This window comes from Phyllobates terribilis, unplaced genomic scaffold, assembly GCF_046119375.1.
Source record: "Phyllobates terribilis strain yellow unplaced genomic scaffold, ASM4611937v1 Scaffold_5__5_contigs__length_657084704, whole genome shotgun sequence".
Lineage (NCBI taxonomy): Eukaryota > Metazoa > Chordata > Amphibia > Anura > Dendrobatidae > Phyllobates > Phyllobates terribilis.
Window position 1 is genome coordinate 99,651,951 of NW_027362765.1, and position 26,855 is coordinate 99,678,805.

General features: G+C 44.2%; 15 non-coding genes and 1 pseudogene across 15 annotated transcripts; all 16 read left to right on the forward strand.

Moving 5' to 3' along the window:
- Positions 1–948: 948 nt before the first annotated feature.
- On the forward strand, positions 949–1,139 carry LOC141274449 (U2 spliceosomal RNA). The gene has a single exon (XR_012322723.1). It is a non-coding gene; the product is annotated as a U2 spliceosomal RNA (small nuclear RNA).
- Positions 1,140–2,257: 1,118 nt separating this feature from the next.
- LOC141274450 (U2 spliceosomal RNA) lies at positions 2,258–2,448 on the forward strand. Its single transcript, XR_012322724.1, has one exon. It is a non-coding gene; the product is annotated as a U2 spliceosomal RNA (small nuclear RNA).
- Positions 2,449–3,563: 1,115 nt separating this feature from the next.
- On the forward strand, positions 3,564–3,754 carry LOC141149675 (U2 spliceosomal RNA). Its single transcript, XR_012245966.1, has one exon. It is a non-coding gene; the product is annotated as a U2 spliceosomal RNA (small nuclear RNA).
- A 1,115-nt stretch (positions 3,755–4,869) lies between these two features.
- LOC141149676 (U2 spliceosomal RNA) lies at positions 4,870–5,060 on the forward strand. Its single transcript, XR_012245967.1, has one exon. It is a non-coding gene; the product is annotated as a U2 spliceosomal RNA (small nuclear RNA).
- A 1,115-nt stretch (positions 5,061–6,175) lies between these two features.
- LOC141149515 (U2 spliceosomal RNA) lies at positions 6,176–6,366 on the forward strand. The gene has a single exon (XR_012245807.1). It is a non-coding gene; the product is annotated as a U2 spliceosomal RNA (small nuclear RNA).
- Positions 6,367–7,482: 1,116 nt separating this feature from the next.
- On the forward strand, positions 7,483–7,673 carry LOC141149516 (U2 spliceosomal RNA). The gene has a single exon (XR_012245808.1). It is a non-coding gene; the product is annotated as a U2 spliceosomal RNA (small nuclear RNA).
- Positions 7,674–8,789: 1,116 nt separating this feature from the next.
- LOC141274451 (U2 spliceosomal RNA) lies at positions 8,790–8,980 on the forward strand. The gene has a single exon (XR_012322725.1). It is a non-coding gene; the product is annotated as a U2 spliceosomal RNA (small nuclear RNA).
- A 1,115-nt stretch (positions 8,981–10,095) lies between these two features.
- On the forward strand, positions 10,096–10,286 carry LOC141274452 (U2 spliceosomal RNA). The gene has a single exon (XR_012322726.1). It is a non-coding gene; the product is annotated as a U2 spliceosomal RNA (small nuclear RNA).
- Positions 10,287–11,401: 1,115 nt separating this feature from the next.
- Positions 11,402–11,592, forward strand: LOC141274453 (U2 spliceosomal RNA). The gene has a single exon (XR_012322727.1). It is a non-coding gene; the product is annotated as a U2 spliceosomal RNA (small nuclear RNA).
- A 1,115-nt stretch (positions 11,593–12,707) lies between these two features.
- Positions 12,708–12,898, forward strand: LOC141149845 (U2 spliceosomal RNA). The gene has a single exon (XR_012246128.1). It is a non-coding gene; the product is annotated as a U2 spliceosomal RNA (small nuclear RNA).
- Positions 12,899–14,013: 1,115 nt separating this feature from the next.
- LOC141274454 (U2 spliceosomal RNA) lies at positions 14,014–14,204 on the forward strand. The gene has a single exon (XR_012322728.1). It is a non-coding gene; the product is annotated as a U2 spliceosomal RNA (small nuclear RNA).
- Positions 14,205–15,319: 1,115 nt separating this feature from the next.
- Positions 15,320–15,510, forward strand: LOC141274455 (U2 spliceosomal RNA). Its single transcript, XR_012322729.1, has one exon. It is a non-coding gene; the product is annotated as a U2 spliceosomal RNA (small nuclear RNA).
- A 1,111-nt stretch (positions 15,511–16,621) lies between these two features.
- LOC141274456 (U2 spliceosomal RNA) lies at positions 16,622–16,812 on the forward strand. The gene has a single exon (XR_012322730.1). It is a non-coding gene; the product is annotated as a U2 spliceosomal RNA (small nuclear RNA).
- Positions 16,813–17,927: 1,115 nt separating this feature from the next.
- Positions 17,928–18,118, forward strand: LOC141274457 (U2 spliceosomal RNA). Its single transcript, XR_012322731.1, has one exon. It is a non-coding gene; the product is annotated as a U2 spliceosomal RNA (small nuclear RNA).
- A 1,114-nt stretch (positions 18,119–19,232) lies between these two features.
- Positions 19,233–19,423, forward strand: LOC141274458 (U2 spliceosomal RNA). Its single transcript, XR_012322732.1, has one exon. It is a non-coding gene; the product is annotated as a U2 spliceosomal RNA (small nuclear RNA).
- Positions 19,424–25,591: 6,168 nt separating this feature from the next.
- LOC141150806 (U2 spliceosomal RNA) lies at positions 25,592–25,797 on the forward strand (annotated as a pseudogene).
- Positions 25,798–26,855: the final 1,058 nt, after the last annotated feature.

Sequence of the window (26,855 nt, forward strand, 5' to 3'; positions counted from 1 at the left end):
ACTTCAGCAACTGTGCATTGCATTGCCATGTAATGTGATGCAATGCTATCTTTCTAGCTCTCCCTTTTTACTTCCTTTTGGATAAACAGACATATTAGGCAAGCATTTTGGAGCTTTCACCTAAATAACTACAGGTGGTGAGATAAGCTGCACAATATAATTGACCTTTCAGTATATTGTTGCACACACACCATCTATTTAGCAAATGCCCTTGTTATCAACAGCAGCCTTTTAAACTCACCTGAGCTAACAGGTATGTGCGCTGGTTACTCTGCTGCGCTTAAAATTTCTTTTTTGGTTTGCTACAATGCCTTTTCTGAAACGTTGTCTCCCTCTGCTGGAACACTGACTTCTTTCATTTAATGCCTGCAGACTATAAAAGAGAACCCAACCCAAAAAGTTTGGTTGATTAGTCTGTGGCATTCTGTTAAACTGTTGCTTATGGCGGTCTCTGTGAGCTTCTCAGCGACATTCAGCCAGCCAGGTATCCTGCCTGCAGTAGATGGAATGTGGCAATGGAACGCTGGCTGCGCGTGTCATAATAGGCTCTGAGCCTTTATATACCTGTGCACAGCAGCAGCCACCTTCAGTCTGCTGCTGGACAGCCAGCAGCAGCAGCAGCAGGAGAGGTATGTAATCAGGAGCCCTCCTGCTAAGGGTAGACAGCTGCTCGTTCCACCCCACCCCCCGCCTTAATTGGTTCTCCTCCCTTCCAACGGTGTTGAGGCGGGTGGGAACAGCAGGGGGTGAAGGTGCTGTGTTTAAAGAGGTGGAGTTATGCAGATCTAAAACGCGTGGATTGCAGCAGCAGCAAGCCGAAAAGTGCAGGCATGTAAGGGATCTAGAGGTTGACAACATGTCTTCTTAACGGGAGTCCAGGAGCTCATCTCCACAAATGGACTTTTCAGGATCCTTGGGTGGCTCCGTAGTTTGAAACCAATTCTGGTTATCGCTTCTCGGCCTTTTGGCTAAGATCAAGTGTAGTATCTGTTCTTATCAGTTTAATATCTGATACGTCCCCTATCTGGGGACCATATATTAAATGGATTTTTAGAACAGGGAGATGGAAAAAGAGCTTGCTCTGTCCACTCCACGCATTGACCTGGTATTGCAGTATCTCCAGGACCGGTGCACCCCTTCTTTAATGCAGTTTCTAAAATCAGAAAGAATTGAATTCAATGTTTTTTGTTCATTTTGCTTGTTTGTCGGATTTTGGGATGGACTCTTTGGCTTTGCTTTTCTTCTCCTCATTGGATTTTTCATGTTCAAAGTTGCAGAAGCCAGATTACAAGCTCATTTTGGTTCAACTTCAGCAACTGTGCATTGCATTGCCATGTAATGTGATGCAATGCTATCTTTCTAGCTCTCCCTTTTTACTTCCTTTTGGATAAACAGACATATTAGGCAAGCATTTTGGAGCTTTCACCTAAATAACTACAGGTGGTGAGATAAGCTGCACAATATAATTGACCTTTCAGTATATTGTTGCACACACACCATCTATTTAGCAAATGCCCTTGTTATCAACAGCAGCCTTTTAAACTCACCTGAGCTAACAGGTATGTGCGCTGGTTACTCTGCTGCGCTTAAAATTTCTTTTTTGGTTTGCTACAATGCCTTTTCTGAAACGTTGTCTCCCTCTGCTGGAACACTGACTTCTTTCATTTAATGCCTGCAGACTATAAAAGAGAACCCAACCCAAAAAGTTTGGTTGATTAGTCTGTGGCATTCTGTTAAACTGTTGCTTATGGCGGTCTCTGTGAGCTTCTCAGCGACATTCAGCCAGCCAGGTATCCTGCCTGCAGTAGATGGAATGTGGCAATGGAACGCTGGCTGCGCGTGTCATAATAGGCTCTGAGCCTTTATATACCTGTGCACAGCAGCAGCCACCTTCAGTCTGCTGCTGGACAGCCAGCAGCAGCAGCAGCAGCAGGAGAGGTATGTAATCAGGAGCCCTCCTGCTAAGGGTAGACAGCTGCTCGTTCCACCCCACCCCCCGCCTTAATTGGTTCTCCTCCCTTCCAACGGTGTTGAGGCGGGTGGGAACAGCAGGGGGTGAAGGTGCTGTGTTTAAAGAGGTGGAGTTATGCAGATCTAAAACGCGTGGATTGCAGCAGCAGCAAGCCGAAAAGTGCAGGCATGTAAGGGATCTAGAGGTTGACAACATGTCTTCTTAACGGGAGTCCAGGAGCTCATCTCCACAAATGGACTTTTCAGGATCCTTGGGTGGCTCCGTAGTTTGAAACCAATTCTGGTTATCGCTTCTCGGCCTTTTGGCTAAGATCAAGTGTAGTATCTGTTCTTATCAGTTTAATATCTGATACGTCCCCTATCTGGGGACCATATATTAAATGGATTTTTAGAACAGGGAGATGGAAAAAGAGCTTGCTCTGTCCACTCCACGCATTGACCTGGTATTGCAGTATCTCCAGGACCGGTGCACCCCTTCTTTAATGCAGTTTCTAAAATCAGAAAGAATTGAATTCAATGTTTTTTGTTCATTTTGCTTGTTTGTCGGATTTTGGGATGGACTCTTTGGCTTTGCTTTTCTTCTCCTCATTGGATTTTTCATGTTCAAAGTTGCAGAAGCCAGATTACAAGCTCATTTTGGTTCAACTTCAGCAACTGTGCATTGCATTGCCATGTAATGTGATGCAATGCTATCTTTCTAGCTCTCCCTTTTTACTTCCTTTTGGATAAACAGACATATTAGGCAAGCATTTTGGAGCTTTCACCTAAATAACTACAGGTGGTGAGATAAGCTGCACAATATAATTGACCTTTCAGTATATTGTTGCACACACACCATCTATTTAGCAAATGCCCTTGTTATCAACAGCAGCCTTTTAAACTCACCTGAGCTAACAGGTATGTGCGCTGGTTACTCTGCTGCGCTTAAAATTTCTTTTTTGGTTTGCTACAATGCCTTTTCTGAAACGTTGTCTCCCTCTGCTGGAACACTGACTTCTTTCATTTAATGCCTGCAGACTATAAAAGAGAACCCAACCCAAAAAGTTTGGTTGATTAGTCTGTGGCATTCTGTTAAACTGTTGCTTATGGCGGTCTCTGTGAGCTTCTCAGCGACATTCAGCCAGCCAGGTATCCTGCCTGCAGTAGATGGAATGTGGCAATGGAACGCTGGCTGCGCGTGTCATAATAGGCTCTGAGCCTTTATATACCTGTGCACAGCAGCAGCCACCTTCAGTCTGCTGCTGGACAGCCAGCAGCAGCAGCAGCAGGAGAGGTATGTAATCAGGAGCCCTCCTGCTAAGGGTAGACAGCTGCTCGTTCCACCCCACCCCCCGCCTTAATTGGTTCTCCTCCCTTCCAACGGTGTTGAGGCGGGTGGGAACAGCAGGGGGTGAAGGTGCTGTGTTTAAAGAGGTGGAGTTATGCAGATCTAAAACGCGTGGATTGCAGCAGCAGCAAGCCGAAAAGTGCAGGCATGTAAGGGATCTAGAGGTTGACAACATGTCTTCTTAACGGGAGTCCAGGAGCTCATCTCCACAAATGGACTTTTCAGGATCCTTGGGTGGCTCCGTAGTTTGAAACCAATTCTGGTTATCGCTTCTCGGCCTTTTGGCTAAGATCAAGTGTAGTATCTGTTCTTATCAGTTTAATATCTGATACGTCCCCTGTCTGGGGACCATATATTAAATGGATTTTTAGAACAGGGAGATGGAAAAAGAGCTTGCTCTGTCCACTCCACGCATTGACCTGGTATTGCAGTATCTCCAGGACCGGTGCACCCCTTCTTTAATGCAGTTTCTAAAATCAGAAAGAATTGAATTCAATGTTTTTTGTTCATTTTGCTTGTTTGTCGGATTTTGGGATGGACTCTTTGGCTTTGCTTTTCTTCTCCTCATTGGATTTTTCATGTTCAAAGTTGCAGAAGCCAGATTACAAGCTCATTTTGGTTCAACTTCAGCAACTGTGCATTGCATTGCCATGTAATGTGATGCAATGCTATCTTTCTAGCTCTCCCTTTTTACTTCCTTTTGGATAAACAGACATATTAGGCAAGCATTTTGGAGCTTTCACCTAAATAACTACAGGTGGTGAGATAAGCTGCACAATATAATTGACCTTTCAGTATATTGTTGCACACACACCATCTATTTAGCAAATGCCCTTGTTATCAACAGCAGCCTTTTAAACTCACCTGAGCTAACAGGTATGTGCGCTGGTTACTCTGCTGCGCTTAAAATTTCTTTTTTGGTTTGCTACAATGCCTTTTCTGAAACGTTGTCTCCCTCTGCTGGAACACTGACTTCTTTCATTTAATGCCTGCAGACTATAAAAGAGAACCCAACCCAAAAAGTTTGGTTGATTAGTCTGTGGCATTCTGTTAAACTGTTGCTTATGGCGGTCTCTGTGAGCTTCTCAGCGACATTCAGCCAGCCAGGTATCCTGCCTGCAGTAGATGGAATGTGGCAATGGAACGCTGGCTGCGCGTGTCATAATAGGCTCTGAGCCTTTATATACCTGTGCACAGCAGCAGCCACCTTCAGTCTGCTGCTGGACAGCCAGCAGCAGCAGCAGCAGGAGAGGTATGTAATCAGGAGCCCTCCTGCTAAGGGTAGACAGCTGCTCGTTCCACCCCACCCCCCGCCTTAATTGGTTCTCCTCCCTTCCAACGGTGTTGAGGCGGGTGGGAACAGCAGGGGGTGAAGGTGCTGTGTTTAAAGAGGTGGAGTTATGCAGATCTAAAACGCGTGGATTGCAGCAGCAGCAAGCCGAAAAGTGCAGGCATGTAAGGGATCTAGAGGTTGACAACATGTCTTCTTAACGGGAGTCCAGGAGCTCATCTCCACAAATGGACTTTTCAGGATCCTTGGGTGGCTCCGTAGTTTGAAACCAATTCTGGTTATCGCTTCTCGGCCTTTTGGCTAAGATCAAGTGTAGTATCTGTTCTTATCAGTTTAATATCTGATACGTCCCCTGTCTGGGGACCATATATTAAATGGATTTTTAGAACAGGGAGATGGAAAAAGAGCTTGCTCTGTCCACTCCACGCATTGACCTGGTATTGCAGTATCTCCAGGACCGGTGCACCCCTTCTTTAATGCAGTTTCTAAAATCAGAAAGAATTGAATTCAATGTTTTTTGTTCATTTTGCTTGTTTGTCGGATTTTGGGATGGACTCTTTGGCTTTGCTTTTCTTCTCCTCATTGGATTTTTCATGTTCAAAGTTGCAGAAGCCAGATTACAAGCTCATTTTGGTTCAACTTCAGCAACTGTGCATTGCATTGCCATGTAATGTGATGCAATGCTATCTTTCTAGCTCTCCCTTTTTACTTCCTTTTGGATAAACAGACATATTAGGCAAGCATTTTGGAGCTTTCACCTAAATAACTACAGGTGGTGAGATAAGCTGCACAATATAATTGACCTTTCAGTATATTGTTGCACACACACCATCTATTTAGCAAATGCCCTTGTTATCAACAGCAGCCTTTTAAACTCACCTGAGCTAACAGGTATGTGCGCTGGTTACTCTGCTGCGCTTAAAATTTCTTTTTTGGTTTGCTACAATGCCTTTTCTGAAACGTTGTCTCCCTCTGCTGGAACACTGACTTCTTTCATTTAATGCCTGCAGACTATAAAAGAGAACCCAACCCAAAAAGTTTGGTTGATTAGTCTGTGGCATTCTGTTAAACTGTTGCTTATGGCGGTCTCTGTGAGCTTCTCAGCGACATTCAGCCAGCCAGGTATCCTGCCTGCAGTAGATGGAATGTGGCAATGGAACGCTGGCTGCGCGTGTCATAATAGGCTCTGAGCCTTTATATACCTGTGCACAGCAGCAGCCACCTTCAGTCTGCTGCTGGACAGCCAGCAGCAGCAGCAGCAGGAGAGGTATGTAATCAGGAGCCCTCCTGCTAAGGGTAGACAGCTGCTCGTTCCACCCCACCCCCCGCCTTAATTGGTTCTCCTCCCTTCCAACGGTGTTGAGGCGGGTGGGAACAGCAGGGGGTGAAGGTGCTGTGTTTAAAGAGGTGGAGTTATGCAGATCTAAAACGCGTGGATTGCAGCAGCAGCAAGCCGAAAAGTGCAGGCATGTAAGGGATCTAGAGGTTGACAACATGTCTTCTTAACGGGAGTCCAGGAGCTCATCTCCACAAATGGACTTTTCAGGATCCTTGGGTGGCTCCGTAGTTTGAAACCAATTCTGGTTATCGCTTCTCGGCCTTTTGGCTAAGATCAAGTGTAGTATCTGTTCTTATCAGTTTAATATCTGATACGTCCCCTATCTGGGGACCATATATTAAATGGATTTTTAGAACAGGGAGATGGAAAAAGAGCTTGCTCTGTCCACTCCACGCATTGACCTGGTATTGCAGTATCTCCAGGACCGGTGCAACCCCTTCTTTAATGCAGTTTCTAAAATCAGAAAGAATTGAATTCAATGTTTTTTGTTCATTTTGCTTGTTTGTCGGATTTTGGGATGGACTCTTTGGCTTTGCTTTTCTTCTCCTCATTGGATTTTTCATGTTCAAAGTTGCAGAAGCCAGATTACAAGCTCATTTTGGTTCAACTTCAGCAACTGTGCATTGCATTGCCATGTAATGTGATGCAATGCTATCTTTCTAGCTCTCCCTTTTTACTTCCTTTTGGATAAACAGACATATTAGGCAAGCATTTTGGAGCTTTCACCTAAATAACTACAGGTGGTGAGATAAGCTGCACAATATAATTGACCTTTCAGTATATTGTTGCACACACACCATCTATTTAGCAAATGCCCTTGTTATCAATAGCAGCCTTTTAAACTCACCTGAGCTAACAGGTATGTGCGCTGGTTACTCTGCTGCGCTTAAAATTTCTTTTTTGGTTTGCTACAATGCCTTTTCTGAAACGTTGTCTCCCTCTGCTGGAACACTGACTTCTTTCATTTAATGCCTGCAGACTATAAAAGAGAACCCAACCCAAAAAGTTTGGTTGATTAGTCTGTGGCATTCTGTTAAACTGTTGCTTATGGCGGTCTCTGTGAGCTTCTCAGCGACATTCAGCCAGCCAGGTATCCTGCCTGCAGTAGATGGAATGTGGCAATGGAACGCTGGCTGCGCGTGTCATAATAGGCTCTGAGCCTTTATATACCTGTGCACAGCAGCAGCCACCTTCAGTCTGCTGCTGGACAGCCAGCAGCAGCAGCAGCAGGAGAGGTATGTAATCAGGAGCCCTCCTGCTAAGGGTAGACAGCTGCTCGTTCCACCCCACCCCCCGCCTTAATTGGTTCTCCTCCCTTCCAACGGTGTTGAGGCGGGTGGGAACAGCAGGGGGTGAAGGTGCTGTGTTTAAAGAGGTGGAGTTATGCAGATCTAAAACGCGTGGATTGCAGCAGCAGCAAGCCGAAAAGTGCAGGCATGTAAGGGATCTAGAGGTTGACAACATGTCTTCTTAACGGGAGTCCAGGAGCTCATCTCCACAAATGGACTTTTCAGGATCCTTGGGTGGCTCCGTAGTTTGAAACCAATTCTGGTTATCGCTTCTCGGCCTTTTGGCTAAGATCAAGTGTAGTATCTGTTCTTATCAGTTTAATATCTGATACGTCCCCTATCTGGGGACCATATATTAAATGGATTTTTAGAACAGGGAGATGGAAAAAGAGCTTGCTCTGTCCACTCCACGCATTGACCTGGTATTGCAGTATCTCCAGGACCGGTGCAACCCCTTCTTTAATGCAGTTTCTAAAATCAGAAAGAATTGAATTCAATGTTTTTTGTTCATTTTGCTTGTTTGTCGGATTTTGGGATGGACTCTTTGGCTTTGCTTTTCTTCTCCTCATTGGATTTTTCATGTTCAAAGTTGCAGAAGCCAGATTACAAGCTCATTTTGGTTCAACTTCAGCAACTGTGCATTGCATTGCCATGTAATGTGATGCAATGCTATCTTTCTAGCTCTCCCTTTTTACTTCCTTTTGGATAAACAGACATATTAGGCAAGCATTTTGGAGCTTTCACCTAAATAACTACAGGTGGTGAGATAAGCTGCACAATATAATTGACCTTTCAGTATATTGTTGCACACACACCATCTATTTAGCAAATGCCCTTGTTATCAATAGCAGCCTTTTAAACTCACCTGAGCTAACAGGTATGTGCGCTGGTTACTCTGCTGCGCTTAAAATTTCTTTTTTGGTTTGCTACAATGCCTTTTCTGAAACGTTGTCTCCCTCTGCTGGAACACTGACTTCTTTCATTTAATGCCTGCAGACTATAAAAGAGAACCCAACCCAAAAAGTTTGGTTGATTAGTCTGTGGCATTCTGTTAAACTGTTGCTTATGGCGGTCTCTGTGAGCTTCTCAGCGACATTCAGCCAGCCAGGTATCCTGCCTGCAGTAGATGGAATGTGGCAATGGAACGCTGGCTGCGCGTGTCATAATAGGCTCTGAGCCTTTATATACCTGTGCACAGCAGCAGCCACCTTCAGTCTGCTGCTGGACAGCCAGCAGCAGCAGCAGCAGGAGAGGTATGTAATCAGGAGCCCTCCTGCTAAGGGTAGACAGCTGCTCGTTCCACCCCACCCCCCGCCTTAATTGGTTCTCCTCCCTTCCAACGGTGTTGAGGCGGGTGGGAACAGCAGGGGGTGAAGGTGCTGTGTTTAAAGAGGTGGAGTTATGCAGATCTAAAACGCGTGGATTGCAGCAGCAGCAAGCCGAAAAGTGCAGGCATGTAAGGGATCTAGAGGTTGACAACATGTCTTCTTAACGGGAGTCCAGGAGCTCATCTCCACAAATGGACTTTTCAGGATCCTTGGGTGGCTCCGTAGTTTGAAACCAATTCTGGTTATCGCTTCTCGGCCTTTTGGCTAAGATCAAGTGTAGTATCTGTTCTTATCAGTTTAATATCTGATACGTCCCCTATCTGGGGACCATATATTAAATGGATTTTTAGAACAGGGAGATGGAAAAAGAGCTTGCTCTGTCCACTCCACGCATTGACCTGGTATTGCAGTATCTCCAGGACCGGTGCACCCCTTCTTTAATGCAGTTTCTAAAATCAGAAAGAATTGAATTCAATGTTTTTTGTTCATTTTGCTTGTTTGTCGGATTTTGGGATGGACTCTTTGGCTTTGCTTTTCTTCTCCTCATTGGATTTTTCATGTTCAAAGTTGCAGAAGCCAGATTACAAGCTCATTTTGGTTCAACTTCAGCAACTGTGCATTGCATTGCCATGTAATGTGATGCAATGCTATCTTTCTAGCTCTCCCTTTTTACTTCCTTTTGGATAAACAGACATATTAGGCAAGCATTTTGGAGCTTTCACCTAAATAACTACAGGTGGTGAGATAAGCTGCACAATATAATTGACCTTTCAGTATATTGTTGCACACACACCATCTATTTAGCAAATGCCCTTGTTATCAACAGCAGCCTTTTAAACTCACCTGAGCTAACAGGTATGTGCGCTGGTTACTCTGCTGCGCTTAAAATTTCTTTTTTGGTTTGCTACAATGCCTTTTCTGAAACGTTGTCTCCCTCTGCTGGAACACTGACTTCTTTCATTTAATGCCTGCAGACTATAAAAGAGAACCCAACCCAAAAAGTTTGGTTGATTAGTCTGTGGCATTCTGTTAAACTGTTGCTTATGGCGGTCTCTGTGAGCTTCTCAGCGACATTCAGCCAGCCAGGTATCCTGCCTGCAGTAGATGGAATGTGGCAATGGAACGCTGGCTGCGCGTGTCATAATAGGCTCTGAGCCTTTATATACCTGTGCACAGCAGCAGCCACCTTCAGTCTGCTGCTGGACAGCCAGCAGCAGCAGCAGCAGGAGAGGTATGTAATCAGGAGCCCTCCTGCTAAGGGTAGACAGCTGCTCGTTCCACCCCACCCCCCGCCTTAATTGGTTCTCCTCCCTTCCAACGGTGTTGAGGCGGGTGGGAACAGCAGGGGGTGAAGGTGCTGTGTTTAAAGAGGTGGAGTTATGCAGATCTAAAACGCGTGGATTGCAGCAGCAGCAAGCCGAAAAGTGCAGGCATGTAAGGGATCTAGAGGTTGACAACATGTCTTCTTAACGGGAGTCCAGGAGCTCATCTCCACAAATGGACTTTTCAGGATCCTTGGGTGGCTCCGTAGTTTGAAACCAATTCTGGTTATCGCTTCTCGGCCTTTTGGCTAAGATCAAGTGTAGTATCTGTTCTTATCAGTTTAATATCTGATACGTCCCCTATCTGGGGACCATATATTAAATGGATTTTTAGAACAGGGAGATGGAAAAAGAGCTTGCTCTGTCCACTCCACGCATTGACCTGGTATTGCAGTATCTCCAGGACCGGTGCACCCCTTCTTTAATGCAGTTTCTAAAATCAGAAAGAATTGAATTCAATGTTTTTTGTTCATTTTGCTTGTTTGTCGGATTTTGGGATGGACTCTTTGGCTTTGCTTTTCTTCTCCTCATTGGATTTTTCATGTTCAAAGTTGCAGAAGCCAGATTACAAGCTCATTTTGGTTCAACTTCAGCAACTGTGCATTGCATTGCCATGTAATGTGATGCAATGCTATCTTTCTAGCTCTCCCTTTTTACTTCCTTTTGGATAAACAGACATATTAGGCAAGCATTTTGGAGCTTTCACCTAAATAACTACAGGTGGTGAGATAAGCTGCACAATATAATTGACCTTTCAGTATATTGTTGCACACACACCATCTATTTAGCAAATGCCCTTGTTATCAACAGCAGCCTTTTAAACTCACCTGAGCTAACAGGTATGTGCGCTGGTTACTCTGCTGCGCTTAAAATTTCTTTTTTGGTTTGCTACAATGCCTTTTCTGAAACGTTGTCTCCCTCTGCTGGAACACTGACTTCTTTCATTTAATGCCTGCAGACTATAAAAGAGAACCCAACCCAAAAAGTTTGGTTGATTAGTCTGTGGCATTCTGTTAAACTGTTGCTTATGGCGGTCTCTGTGAGCTTCTCAGCGACATTCAGCCAGCCAGGTATCCTGCCTGCAGTAGATGGAATGTGGCAATGGAACGCTGGCTGCGCGTGTCATAATAGGCTCTGAGCCTTTATATACCTGTGCACAGCAGCAGCCACCTTCAGTCTGCTGCTGGACAGCCAGCAGCAGCAGCAGCAGGAGAGGTATGTAATCAGGAGCCCTCCTGCTAAGGGTAGACAGCTGCTCGTTCCACCCCACCCCCCGCCTTAATTGGTTCTCCTCCCTTCCAATGGTGTTGAGGCGGGTGGGAACAGCAGGGGGTGAAGGTGCTGTGTTTAAAGAGGTGGAGTTATGCAGATCTAAAACGCGTGGATTGCAGCAGCAGCAAGCCGAAAAGTGCAGGCATGTAAGGGATCTAGAGGTTGACAACATGTCTTCTTAACGGGAGTCCAGGAGCTCATCTCCACAAATGGACTTTTCAGGATCCTTGGGTGGCTCCGTAGTTTGAAACCAATTCTGGTTATCGCTTCTCGGCCTTTTGGCTAAGATCAAGTGTAGTATCTGTTCTTATCAGTTTAATATCTGATACGTCCCCTATCTGGGGACCATATATTAAATGGATTTTTAGAACAGGGAGATGGAAAAAGAGCTTGCTCTGTCCACTCCACGCATTGACCTGGTATTGCAGTATCTCCAGGACCGGTGCACCCCTTCTTTAATGCAGTTTCTAAAATCAGAAAGAATTGAATTCAATGTTTTTTGTTCATTTTGCTTGTTTGTCGGATTTTGGGATGGACTCTTTGGCTTTGCTTTTCTTCTCCTCATTGGATTTTTCATGTTCAAAGTTGCAGAAGCCAGATTACAAGCTCATTTTGGTTCAACTTCAGCAACTGTGCATTGCATTGCCATGTAATGTGATGCAATGCTATCTTTCTAGCTCTCCCTTTTTACTTCCTTTTGGATAAACAGACATATTAGGCAAGCATTTTGGAGCTTTCACCTAAATAACTACAGGTGGTGAGATAAGCTGCACAATATAATTGACCTTTCAGTATATTGTTGCACACACACCATCTATTTAGCAAATGCCCTTGTTATCAACAGCAGCCTTTTAAACTCACCTGAGCTAACAGGTATGTGCGCTGGTTACTCTGCTGCGCTTAAAATTTCTTTTTTGGTTTGCTACAATGCCTTTTCTGAAACGTTGTCTCCCTCTGCTGGAACACTGACTTCTTTCATTTAATGCCTGCAGACTATAAAAGAGAACCCAACCCAAAAAGTTTGGTTGATTAGTCTGTGGCATTCTGTTAAACTGTTGCTTATGGCGGTCTCTGTGAGCTTCTCAGCGACATTCAGCCAGCCAGGTATCCTGCCTGCAGTAGATGGAATGTGGCAATGGAACGCTGGCTGCGCGTGTCATAATAGGCTCTGAGCCTTTATATACCTGTGCACAGCAGCAGCCACCTTCAGTCTGCTGCTGGACAGCCAGCAGCAGCAGCAGCAGGAGAGGTATGTAATCAGGAGCCCTCCTGCTAAGGGTAGACAGCTGCTCGTTCCACCCCACCCCCCGCCTTAATTGGTTCTCCTCCCTTCCAACGGTGTTGAGGCGGGTGGGAACAGCAGGGGGTGAAGGTGCTGTGTTTAAAGAGGTGGAGTTATGCAGATCTAAAACGCGTGGATTGCAGCAGCAGCAAGCCGAAAAGTGCAGGCATGTAAGGGATCTAGAGGTTGACAACATGTCTTCTTAACGGGAGTCCAGGAGCTCATCTCCACAAATGGACTTTTCAGGATCCTTGGGTGGCTCCGTAGTTTGAAACCAATTCTGGTTATCGCTTCTCGGCCTTTTGGCTAAGATCAAGTGTAGTATCTGTTCTTATCAGTTTAATATCTGATACGTCCCCTATCTGGGGACCATATATTAAATGGATTTTTAGAACAGGGAGATGGAAAAAGAGCTTGCTCTGTCCAATCCACGCATTGACCTGGTATTGCAGTATCTCCAGGACCGGTGCACCCCTTCTTTAATGCAGTTTCTAAAATCAGAAAGAATTGAATTCAATGTTTTTTGTTCATTTTGCTTGTTTGTCGGATTTTGGGATGGACTCTTTGGCTTTGCTTTTCTTCTCCTCATTGGATTTTTCATGTTCAAAGTTGCAGAAGCCAGATTACAAGCTCATTTTGGTTCAACTTCAGCAACTGTGCATTGCATTGCCATGTAATGTGATGCAATGCTATCTTTCTAGCTCTCCCTTTTTACTTCCTTTTGGATAAACAGACATATTAGGCAAGCATTTTGGAGCTTTCACCTAAATAACTACAGGTGGTGAGATAAGCTGCACAATATAATTGACCTTTCAGTATATTGTTGCACACACACCATCTATTTAGCAAATGCCCTTGTTATCAACAGCAGCCTTTTAAACTCACCTGAGCTAACAGGTATGTGCGCTGGTTACTCTGCTGCGCTTAAAATTTCTTTTTTGGTTTGCTACAATGCCTTTTCTGAAACGTTGTCTCCCTCTGCTGGAACACTGACTTCTTTCATTTAATGCCTGCAGACTATAAAAGAGAACCCAACCCAAAAAGTTTGGTTGATTAGTCTGTGGCATTCTGTTAAACTGTTGCTTATGGCGGTCTCTGTGAGCTTCTCAGCGACATTCAGCCAGCCAGGTATCCTGCCTGCAGTAGATGGAATGTGGCAATGGAACGCTGGCTGCGCGTGTCATAATAGGCTCTGAGCCTTTATATACCTGTGCACAGCAGCAGCCACCTTCAGTCTGCTGCTGGACAGCCAGCAGCAGCAGCAGCAGGAGAGGTATGTAATCAGGAGCCCTCCTGCTAAGGGTAGACAGCTGCTCGTTCCACCCCACCCCCCGCCTTAATTGGTTCTCCTCCCTTCCAACGGTGTTGAGGCGGGTGGGAACAGCAGGGGGTGAAGGTGCTGTGTTTAAAGAGGTGGAGTTATGCAGATCTAAAACGTGTGGATTGCAGCAGCAGCAAGCCGAAAAGTGCAGGCATGTAAGGGATCTAGAGGTTGACAACATGTCTTCTTAACGGGAGTCCAGGAGCTCATCTCCACAAATGGACTTTTCAGGATCCTTGGGTGGCTCCGTAGTTTGAAACCAATTCTGGTTATCGCTTCTCGGCCTTTTGGCTAAGATCAAGTGTAGTATCTGTTCTTATCAGTTTAATATCTGATACGTCCCCTATCTGGGGACCATATATTAAATGGATTTTTAGAACAGGGAGATGGAAAAAGAGCTTGCTCTGTCCACTCCACGCATTGACCTGGTATTGCAGTATCTCCAGGACCGGTGCACCCCTTCTTTAATGCAGTTTCTAAAATCAGAAAGAATTGAATTCAATGTTTTTTGTTCATTTTGCTTGTTTGTCGGATTTTGGGATGGACTCTTTGGCTTTGCTTTTCTTCTCCTCATTGGATTTTTCATGTTCAAAGTTGCAGAAGCCAGATTACAAGCTCATTTTGGTTCAACTTCAGCAACTGTGCATTGCATTGCCATGTAATGTGATGCAATGCTATCTTTCTAGCTCTCCCTTTTTACTTCCTTTTGGATAAACAGACATATTAGGCAAGCATTTTGGAGCTTTCACCTAAATAACTACAGGTGGTGAGATAAGCTGCACAATATAATTGACCTTTCAGTATATTGTTGCACACACACCATCTATTTAGCAAATGCCCTTGTTATCAACAGCAGCCTTTTAAACTCACCTGAGCTAACAGGTATGTGCGCTGGTTACTCTGCTGCGCTTAAAATTTCTTTTTTGGTTTGCTACAATGCCTTTTCTGAAACGTTGTCTCCCTCTGCTGGAACACTGACTTCTTTCATTTAATGCCTGCAGACTATAAAAGAGAACCCAACCCAAAAAGTTTGGTTGATTAGTCTGTGGCATTCTGTTAAACTGTTGCTTATGGCGGTCTCTGTGAGCTTCTCAGCGACATTCAGCCAGCCAGGTATCCTGCCTGCAGTAGATGGAATGTGGCAATGGAACGCTGGCTGCGCGTGTCATAATAGGCTCTGAGCCTTTATATACCTGTGCACAGCAGCAGCCACCTTCAGTCTGCTGCTGGACAGCCAGCAGCAGCAGCAGCAGGAGAGGTATGTAATCAGGAGCCCTCCTGCTAAGGGTAGACAGCTGCTCGTTCCACCCCACCCCCCGCCTTAATTGATTCTCCTCTCTTCCAACGGTGTTGAGGCGGGTGGGAACAGCAGGGGGTGAAGGTGCTGTGTTTAAAGAGGTGGAGTTATGCAGATCTAAAACGCGTGGATTGCAGCAGCAGCAAGCCGAAAAGTGCAGGCATGTAAGGGATCTAGAGGTTGACAACATGTCTTCTTAACGGGAGTCCAGGAGCTCATCTCCACAAATGGACTTTTCAGGATCCTTGGGTGGCTCCGTAGTTTGAAACCAATTCTGGTTATCGCTTCTCGGCCTTTTGGCTAAGATCAAGTGTAGTATCTGTTCTTATCAGTTTAATATCTGATACGTCCCCTATCTGGGGACCATATATTAAATGGATTTTTAGAACAGGGAGATGGAAAAAGAGCTTGCTCTGTCCACTCCACGCATTGACCTGGTATTGCAGTATCTCCAGGACCGGTGCACCCCTTCTTTAATGCAGTTTCTAAAATCAGAAAGAATTGAATTCAATGTTTTTTGTTAATTTTGCTTGTTTGTCGGATTTTGGGATGGACTCTTTGGCTTTGCTTTTCTTCTCCTCATTGGATTTTTCATGTTCAAAGTTGCAGAAGCCAGATTACAAGCTCATTTTGGTTCAACTTCAGCAACTGTGCATTGCATTGCCATGTAATGTGATGCAATGCTATCTTTCTAGCTCTCCCTTTTTACTTCCTTTTGGATAAACAGACATATTAGGCAAGCATTTTGGAGCTTTCACCTAAATAACTACAGGTGGTGAGATAAGCTGCACAATATAATTGACCTTTCAGTATATTGTTGCACACACACCATCTATTTAGCAAATGCCCTTGTTATCAACAGCAGCCTTTTAAACTCACCTGAGCTAACAGGTATGTGCGCTGGTTACTCTGCTGCGCTTAAAATTTCTTTTTTGGTTTGCTACAATGCCTTTTCTGAAACGTTGTCTCCCTCTGCTGGAACACTGACTTCTTTCATTTAATGCCTGCAGACTATAAAAGAGAACCCAACCCAAAAAGTTTGGTTGATTAGTCTGTGGCATTCTGTTAAACTGTTGCTTATGGCGGTCTCTGTGAGCTTCTCAGCGACATTCAGCCAGCCAGGTATCCTGCCTGCAGTAGATGGAATGTGGCAATGGAACGCTGGCTGCGCGTGTCATAATAGGCTCTGAGCCTTTATATACCTGTGCACAGCAGCAGCCACCTTCAGTCTGCTGCTGGACAGCCAGCAGCAGCAGCAGGAGAGGTATGTAATCAGGAGCCCTCCTGCTAAGGGTAGACAGCTGCTCGTTCCACCCCACCCCCGCCTTAATTGGTTCTCCTCCCTTCCAACGGTGTTGAGGCGGGTGGGAACAGCAGGGGGTGAAGGTGCTGTGTTTAAAGAGGTGGAGTTATGCAGATCTAAAACGCGTGGATTGCAGCAGCAGCAAGCCGAAAAGTGCAGGCATGTAAGGGATCTAGAGGTTGACAACATGTCTTCTTAACGGGAGTCCAGGAGCTCATCTCCACAAATGGACTTTTCAGGATCCTTGGGTGGCTCCGTAGTTTGAAACCAATTCTTGTTATCGCTTCTCGGCCTTTTGGCTAAGATCAAGTGTAGTATCTGTTCTTATCAGTTTAATATCTGATACGTCCCCTATCTGGGGACCATATATTAAATGGATTTTTAGAACAGGGAGATGGAAAAAGAGCTTGCTCTGTCCACTCCACGCATTGACCTGGTATTGCAGTATCTCCAGGACCGGTGCACCCCTTCTTTAATGCAGTTTCTAAAATCAGAAAGAATTGAATTCAATGTTTTTTGTTCATTTTGCTTGTTTGTCGGATTTTGGGATGGACTCTTTGGCTTTGCTTTTCTTCTCCTCATTGGATTTTTCATGTTCAAAGTTGCAGAAGCCAGATTACAAGCTCATTTTGGTTCAACTTCAGCAACTGTGCATTGCATTGCCATGTAATGTGATGCAATGCTATCTTTCTAGCTCTCCCTTTTTACAACCTTTTGGATAAACAGACATATTAGGCAAGCATTTTGGAGCTTTCACCTAAATAACTACAGGTGGTGAGATAAGCTGCACAATATAATTGACCTTTCAGTATATTGTTGCACACACACCATCTATTTAGCAAATGCCCTTGTTATCAACAGCAGCCTTTTAAACTCACTTGAGCTAACAGGTATGTGCGCTGGTTACTCTGCTGCGCTTAAAATTTCTTTTTTGGTTTGCTACAATGCCTTTTCTGAAACGTTGTCTCCCTCTGCTGGAACACTGACTTCTTTCATTTAATGCCTGCAGACTATAAAAGAGAACCCAACCCAAAAAGTTTGGTTGATTAGTCTGTGGCATTCTGTTAAACTGTTGCTTATGGCGGTCTCTGTGAGCTTCTCAGCGACATTCAGCCAGCCAGGTATCCTGCCTGCAGTAGATGGAATGTGGCAATGGAACGCTGGCTGCGCGTGTCATAATAGGCTCTGAGCCTTTATATACCTGTGCACAGCAGCAGCCACCTTCAGTCTGCTGCTGGACAGCCAGCAGCAGCAGCAGCAGGAGAGGTATGTAATCAGGAGCCCTCCTGCTAAGGGTAGACAGCTGCTCGTTCCACCCCACCCCCCGCCTTAATTTGTTCTCCTCCCTTCCAACGGTGTTGAGGCGGGTGGGAACAGCAGGGGGTGAAGGTGCTGTGTTTAAAGAGGTGGAGTTATGCAGATCTAAAACGCGTGGATTGCAGCAGCAGCAAGCCGAAAAGTGCAGGCATGTAAGGGATCTAGAGGTTGACAACATGTCTTCTTAACGGGAGTCCAGGAGCTCATCTCCACAAATGGACTTTTCAGGATCCTTGGGTGGCTCCGTAGTTTGAAACCAATTCTGGTTATCGCTTCTCGGCCTTTTGGCTAAGATCAAGTGTAGTATCTGTTCTTATCAGTTTAATATCTGATACGTCCCCTATCTGGGGACCATATATTAAATGGATTTTTAGAACAGGGAGATGGAAAAAGAGCTTGCTCTGTCCACTCCACGCATTGACCTGGTATTGCAGTATCTCCAGGACCGGTGCACCCCTTCTTTAATGCAGTTTCTAAAATCAGAAAGAATTGAATTCAATGTTTTTTGTTCATTTTGCTTGTTTGTCAGATTTTGGGATGGACTCTTTGGCTTTGCTTTTCTTCTCCTCATTGGATTTTTCATGTTCAAAGTTGCAGAAGCCAGATTACAAGCTCATTTTGGTTCAACTTCAGCAGCTGTGCATTGCATTGCCATGTAATGTGATGCAATGCTATCTTTCTAGCTCTCCCTTTTTACTTCCTTTTGGATAAACAGACATATTAGGCAAGCATTTTGGAGCTTTCACCTAAATAACTACAGGTGGTGAGATAAGCTGCACAATATAATTGACCTTTCAGTATATTGTTGCACACACACCATCTATTTAGCAAATGCCCTTGTTATCAACAGCAGCCTTTTAAACTCACCTGAGCTAACAGGTATGTGCGCTGGTTACTCTGCTGCGCTTAAAATTTCTTTTTTGGTTTGCTACAATGCCTTTTCTGAAACGTTGTCTCCCTCTGCTGGAACACTGACTTCTTTCATTTAATGCCTGCAGACTATAAAAGAGAACCCAACCCAAAAAGTTTGGTTGATTAGTCTGTGGCATTCTGTTAAACTGTTGCTTATGGCGGTCTCTGTGAGCTTCTCAGCGACATTCAGCCAGCCAGGTATCCTGCCTGCAGTAGATGGAATGTGGCAATGGAACGCTGGCTGCGCGTGTCATAATAGGCTCTGAGCCTTTATATACCTGTGCACAGCAGCAGCCACCTTCAGTCTGCTGCTGGACAGCCAGCAGCAGCAGCAGCAGGAGAGGTATGTAATCAGGAGCCCTCCTGCTAAGGGTAGACAGCTGCTCGTTCCACCCCACCCCCGCCTTAATTGGTTCTCCTCCCTTCCAACGGTGTTGAGGCGGGTGGGAACAGCAGGGGGTGAAGGTGCTGTGTTTAAAGAGGTGGAGTTATGCAGATCTAAAACGCGTGGATTGCAGCAGCAGCAAGCCGAAAAGTGCAGGCATGTAAGGGATCTAGAGGTTGACAACATGTCTTCTTAACGGGAGTCCAGGAGCTCATCTCCACAAATGGACTTTTCAGGATCCTTGGGTGGCTCCGTAGTTTGAAACCAATTCTGGTTATCGCTTCTCGGCCTTTTGGCTAAGATCAAGTGTAGTATCTGTTCTTATCAGTTTAATATCTGATACGTCCCCTATCTGGGGACCATATATTAAATGGATTTTTAGAACAGGGAGATGGAAAAAGAGCTTGCTCTGTCCACTCCACGCATTGACCTGGTATTGCAGTATCTCCAGGACCGGTGCACCCCTTCTTTAATGCAGTTTCTAAAATCAGAAAGAATTGAATTCAATGTTTTTTGTTCATTTTGCTTGTTTGTCGGATTTTGGGATGGACTCTTTGGCTTTGCTTTTCTTCTCCTCATTGGATTTTTCATGTTCAAAGTTGCAGAAGCCAGATTACAAGCTCATTTTGGTTCAACTTCAGCAACTGTGCATTGCATTGCCATGTAATGTGATGCAATGCTATCTTTCTAGCTCTCCCTTTTTACTTCCTCTTGGATAAACAGACATATTAGGCAAGCATTTTGGAGCTTTCACCTAAATAACTACAGGTGGTGAGATAAGCTGCACAATATAATTGACCTTTCAGTATATTGTTGCACACACACCATCTATTTAGCAAATGCCATTGTTATCAACAGCAGCCTTTTAAACTCACCTGAGCTAACAGGTATGTGCGCTGGTTACTCTGCTGCGCTTAAAATTTCTTTTTTGGTTTGCTACAATGCCTTTTCTGAAACGTTGTCTCCCTCTGCTGGAACACTGACTTCTTTCATTTAATGCCTGCAGACTATAAAAGAGAACCCAACCCAAAAAGTTTGGTTGATTAGTCTGTGGCATTCTGTTAAACTGTTGCTTATGGCGGTCTCTGTGAGCTTCTCAGCGACATTCAGCCAGCCAGGTATCCTGCCTGCAGTAGATGGAATGTGGCAATGGAACGCTGGCTGCGCGTGTCATAATAGGCTCTGAGCCTTTATATACCTGTGCACAGCAGCAGCCACCTTCAGTCTGCTGCTGGACAGCCAGCAGCAGCAGCAGCAGGAGAGGTATGTAATCAGGAGCCCTCCTGCTAAGGGTAGACAGCTGCTCGTTCCACCCCACCCCCCGCCTTAATTGGTTCTCCTCCCTTCCAACGGTGTTGAGGCGGGTGGGAACAGCAGGGGGTGAAGGTGCTGTGTTTAAAGAGGTGGAGTTATGCAGATCTAAAACGCGTGGATTGCAGCAGCAGCAAGCCGAAAAGTGCAGGCATGTAAGGGATCTAGAGGTTGACAACATGTCTTCTTAACGGGAGTCCAGGAGCTCATCTCCACAAATGGACTTTTCAGGATCCTTGGGTGGCTCCGTAGTTTGAAACCAATTCTGGTTATCGCTTCTCGGCCTTTTGGCTAAGATCAAGTGTCTTGCCTGAGAGGATCCTTGTGTGTCTCCCTCTTAGCCTAGCAGCTTATGCTGCTTGCTGCTTTTGGGAGGGAGGTGAGAGGAAACGAGCTGCGATCATGGCGGTTATTCGCTTCGCGGAGCCCGGAGAAGCCCGGGTAAAATATGGAATCCGGATCGATTTTGATGCCGTGGATGAAGATAAATTCACACTGAGACATGTGGTTAATGATGTCCTTTTTGGAATACTGGAGGTGAAGAAAGAAGAAATCCTCTGCCTGCAGCAGTCAAGATGCAAATTCACCCTGGTTTTTTCTACAATGTTTTCCTGTAACAACTTCTATGCCTGTCTGAAGATGAATAAGCAGAGGGAGGAGCTGTCTGGACTCACTTTCACTATCCTATACTCTGCTGGTGAGTTGCCTCTTACTCTGTTTATGTATAATCCCCATGTGCCCCTGGAGCTGATTTACATATTCTTGAGGAAGCACTGTACAGTTATCAAACCTGCTGTGAAAGTACTGAATGAAGCAGGGCTCTGGTCAGGCAAATATAAGTTTGTGGTGAAGTTTCATGAGAGCCTGGATGAGCCTGGAGGAATTCATTACCCTCCATCAAATTTCTCCATAGGCAGGGAGAGAGGCTACCTCTTTTTTCCCAATGCACCCAGATTCTGCAGACATTGCTGGAGATACGGACATACTCAAACAGACTGTACCTCTATTGCAGAGCATGTGTGCAGGAAATGTAACCAAGTCGGCCACTCTAGCAACCAGTGCACAAATGTGATAGTCTGCAATCTCTGTGGAGAGAAAGGTCACGCTTTCAAAGACTGTAATTTGAGACCTAAAACTTATGCGGGTGTTGCACAGAGAAATGTGGATCTTCCCCAGCCAGAGTTTATACAGGATGAGCTGGATGAGATGACCAGTGAGGAGGTGGAGGAGAGGAGGAGACTTGCAGAAGATGATAAATGCAGACAGCGTGCCGAGGTTATAGCAGAGGCAACTAGGTTGAGAGTCACACAAAACACTCAAGGAAGCAGCAGAGTTCATGCAGTAAATAAACATCAGACTGAAGTAACTGACTGTATGGAAGTGAGCTCCGTGCAGGAGGCAGAGGCTGATGTGCCAAATATGGCAGTTACTATGGGAGGTGAAGAAGATGTGGAATCCAGCTTATCCAAAACACCAATTATAAAGTGGGATGAGAGTCCATCAGACCCAGAGAGTGAATGTGGTCAGGGGGACCATACATCCAGAAGACAGGCGGACTCAGAAGAGGAAGAGTTATCCACGCCAAAAAAACAAAGGAGGAATCCTTCCCCTTTAAGTGTAGGAAGCATTAGCCCCATGAGAGTGTACCCTACAGCCCTTGATCCCCAAAATGAACCTTTTTTAGGGGAAGGAGCGGGCTACACCGTCTGCATATCCGGCGTACCCCCTCCAGAAGGACTAGGATGAAGAACAAATGGGCATGCTGTCGTGACCTGCCTCACCAAATTGAGAGATGGGTTCCCAAGCTGCTCAAGTGGCAATCCTGTCACTAAATGTTAGACAAATTAAATCAGTACCAAGAAGAACTGTGATTTTAGATTTTCTCAAAAATTTACATGCAGATATTTATTGCTTACAGGAATGTGGGATTTCTGAATCTCTGGACGACAACGTGTGGCCGCAAGGCCAATGTGTCTGGTCGGGGTCTGTTGAAAATAAAAACAGTGGGGTTGGGATTTTATTGGGGAATAGGGGGTTGGAAATAGAATCTTACACAGTTGTGGAGGCTGGGAGGTGTTTGGTATGTGAAATAAACTGTAGAGGGTGGAGATTTAAAATACTTAATATGTATGCCCCAGTAGGAAAAGAAGAAAGGCTGGAGCTTTTTGAAAAGATGTGTTTTTTTCTTTCTGGGAAAATACCCATTGTTTGTGTTGGGGATTTTAATTGTGTGACGGAAGGAGAAAAGGTGGATGTCACTGGGAAAAAGTTAAAAAATCTAATAGAGGATTTCTCTTTTGTTGATGCTGCTGAGATAATGTTGGGAAAACCTCCTCCTGCCACATATAAAGCAGATAGGGGGGGCATTGAATCGAGGATTGATCGTATTCTTTTCTCTAATCATATTGTTTGTAAAAAGTTCCAGCAGGATGACGTTATTTTTTCGGATCATGTGTGTATGAGAGCACTTTTGGAAGATACAGTTTCCTTTGCATATGGAAGAGGTGTGTGGAAACTAAATGTGCGGTTGTTAGAGGATCACAGGATTATGAAAGATTTCAGAAGGATGTATGTGAAGTGGAAGGATCGGAAGAGGGATTTTGTGAATGTGCTGGAATGGTGGGACTGGATGAAGAAGGAAATAAGTTTTTTCTTCAAGAAATGGGGAAAGAGGAAAGGAGCCAATAACAGGAAGAAATTTAATGAGTTAAGTATGAAGTTAGAGTGGCTGAGGAAACTAAGAATGATTGGAATTGAAGTGGATGATTTGATGTGTCAGGTGAGAAATGATATTAAAAACTTTATTAATGAGAAGGGCAAAGAAATCATTTACAGGTCCAAAATTGAGCATTTGGAAAAAAATGAAAAATGTACTAGGTTCTTTTTCAAAAAAGTGTTTGGGAAGAAAGTGGATATGGATGAGGTGAAGAATGTGAATGGTGTGTATGTCAAGGGGAAGGAGGTGATGAAAGAGGTTGAATTGTTTTACAAGGAGTTGTATGGGTCAAAATGGATTGATGAGGGGATGATGAATGATGTGTTGGGAAAATTGGAAGGACATTTGAGTGAGGATGAGGGTGAGCTGCTGGATGATGAGATTGTACTAGATGAAGTGAAGATGGTGGTGATGTCTGCAAGTAAAAATAAGACTCCTGGAAAAGATGGTTTGCCTGTAGAGTTGTATATGAAAGAATGGGATACTTTGGGTAAAGACTTACTTGAGATATGTCGGTATATTTTTCAGAATAATGTTTTGAGTGAATCTATGAGAGAAGGGGTAGTTGTTCTGATTCACAAGAAGGGTGATCGAAAGGATTTGGGAAATTGGAGGCCTATTACCCTTTTGAATGTGGATTATAAAGTTTTCAGCAAATTACTCGCAAATAGGATGCGTAATGTAATTGATCGTGTGATCGGAGAGGATCAAGTGTGTTCAATACCTGGTAGGAGTATGAATGACAACTTGATTTTGTTGAGGGATGTGATTGGTGATTGTTTGAGTCGCAAACAGAAATGTATGTTGTTTTCAGTAGATTTTGAGAAGGCTTTTGACAGAGTGTCGCATTTTTTCATGTTTAATGTTTTGGCGAGGATGGGGTTTTCTAGAAATTTTGTGAGTTGTGTGAGAAGTCTGTACTGTAATGTGTCAAGTGAGTTTCTGGTGAACGGGTGGTTGAGTGATAAGGTTTGGGTTAAGTCTGGAGTGCGGCAGGGGTGTCCCATGTCCCCTATTCTGTTTATAAGTGTGATTGAGGTTTTTTTGTGTATGGTAAGGAAAGATAAGGTCATGAGAGGTGTGCTGATTCCTGGGAGTGGAGGAAAAGATGTGAGAATTTTGGGATATATGGATGATGTGGTGATAGTGAATGAAAACATGGCTGCAATGAATAGGGCCAGATTAATGTTAAGCATGTTTTGTAGTGCCTCAGCGTTTAGAGTAAATTGGGGAAAATGCTCCTTTAAATGCTTTGGAGATAACAACATCAAGATGGATGAGGTAACGTGTGAGGAAGGGGCAATTAAGGTATTAGGGATTAAATTTAATGAAAATCTAAAGGGAAATGAAAGCTGGGATGATTGTGGGAAGAGAATGGAGCAGAAGTTGAACTTTTGGAGGATGAGGGAACTAACTTTGACAGGTAAGGTGTTAATCATCAAAGCAGTAGTATTGCCGATCCTGTTGTTTGTGGCAAATGTGTACCCCGCTGCATCTAGGAAGATCAGAAAAACAGAGAAAATAATCTTTAACTTCCTTTGGGGAAGTCGTATGGAGAAGTTGAAGAGAGAGCATGTTTATAAGATATGTGTGAATGGTGGCCTAGATTTTCCAAATGTTGAGTTCTTTTTAGGTGTGAGTTACGTGAAAATGATTGTGGTATGTTTGGGGAAGGATAATAAATGTGCTTGCATGATGAAGTATTCTGCTGGTTGGATGTTTTATGGTTTGAATTGGTTTCAGAGAGATGCCACAGTGCCGGTTGCTTTTAATTGTCCTGTATGGTATGAAATTGTAGAGAAATTCATCAGAAAGTTTGATTTGCTGTCTGTAGGTATGAATGAGTTTAGGAATAAGAAAAAAGTGATCACGAAGGTGCGAGATAGAGAGATTGTTTGTAACATTGTGGGGTTGAGAGGTGAGGATGTATCTGATATGTGGAAGAAATTAGGAACACAAGGTATGTCAAATAGACAGAAAGACATTGCATGGATGATGTTGCATGACATTTTGCCTGTGAGGGAGGTACAAAAGAGGCGTGATTTGATCAGGACAGAAGTATGTCCGAGAGATGGATGTGGTGCAAAAGAGTATATTAGACACTTGGTATGGGATTGTGATTTTGCATATGATGTGTGGAAAGGTATGGGAAGTCTATGTAATGAACTGGCAGGAGTGACGTATGTAAATTGGAAGGTTGCAATGTTCGGTATGGGTGCTTGTAGTAGGTTCAAAGACAGAGTTCTGTGGCTTTTGACAGTGTGTGTGATAGAAAGTTTATGGGATGCAAGAAACTTGTTAGTGTTTAAAAGGAAAACAATGTCGGTAAATGAGTGTTTAAAGTTGATTCTGTCAAGGATGTATGTGATCTATCTATGGGATAAAAAGTGTGGAAATATTATTGATGCAGAAGGAATATGGAAGTTCAAGAAATGGAGATTTCTTGTAAAGTACAAATAGAATAAGTAATTTTGTTGTAGTTCCTTTTTGGTTCAATTCAAAATCCTTTAAAAAATTTTATAAAAAAAAAAAAATAAAAAATCCATGATATGATGAGAGGTTGCCTATCATACAAGCTTGCATGAGCCAATTTGATAAAGCACAGCCAATCTGACATGGGAAAAAAAAAAAAAAAAAAAAAAAAAAAAAAAAAAAAAAAAATCTGTTCTTATCAGTTTAATATCTGATACGTCCCCTATCTGGGGACCATATATTAAATGGATTTTTAGAACAGGGAGATGGAAAAAGAGCTTGCTCTGTCCACTCCACGCATTGACCTGGTATTGCAGTATCTCCAGGACCGGTGCACCCCTTCTTTAATGCAGTTTCTAAAATCAGAAAGAATTGAATTCAATGTTTTTTGTTCATTTTGCTTGTTTGTCGGATTTTGGGATGGACTCTTTGGCTTTGCTTTTCTTCTCCTCATTGGATTTTTCATGTTCAAAGTTGCAGAAGCCAGATTACAAGCTCATTTTGGTTCAACTTCAGCAACTGTGCATTGCATTGCCATGTAATGTGATGCAATGCTATCTTTCTAGCTCTCCCTTTTTACTTCCTTTTGGATAAACAGACATATTAGGCAAGCATTTTGGAGCTTTCACCTAAATAACTACAGGTGGTGAGATAAGCTGCACAATATAATTGACCTTTCAGTATATTGTTGCACACACACCATCTATTTAGCAAATGCCCTTGTTATCAACAGCAGCCTTTTAAACTCACCTGAGCTAACAGGTATGTGCGCTGGTTACTCTGCTGCGCTTAAAATTTCTTTTTTGGTTTGCTACAATGCCTTTTCTGAAACGTTGTCTCCCTCTGCTGGAACACTGACTTCTTTCATTTAATGCCTGCAGACTATAAAAGAGAACCCAACCCAAAAAGTTTGGTTGATTAGTCTGTGGCATTCTGTTAAACTGTTGCTTATGGCGGTCTCTGTGAGCTTCTCAGCGACATTCAGCCAGCCAGGTATCCTGCCTGCAGTAGATGGAATGTGGCAATGGAATGCTGGCTGCGCGTGTCATAATAGGCTCTGAGCCTTTATATACCTGTGCACAGCAGCAGCCACCTTCAGTCTGCTGCTGGACAGCCAGCAGCAGCAGCAGCAGGAGAGGTATGTAATCAGGAGCCCTCCTGCTAAGGGTAGACAGCTGCTCGTTCCACCCCACCCCCCGCCTTAATTGGTTCTCCTCCCTTCCAACGGTGTTGAGGCGGGTGGGAACAGCAGGGGGTGAAGGTGCTGTGTTTAAAGAGGTGGAGTTATGCAGATCTAAAACGCGTGGATTGCAGCAGCAGCAAGCCGAAAAGTGCAGGCATGTAAGGGATCTAGAGGTTGACAACATGTCTTCTTAACGGGAGTCCAGGAGCTCATCTCC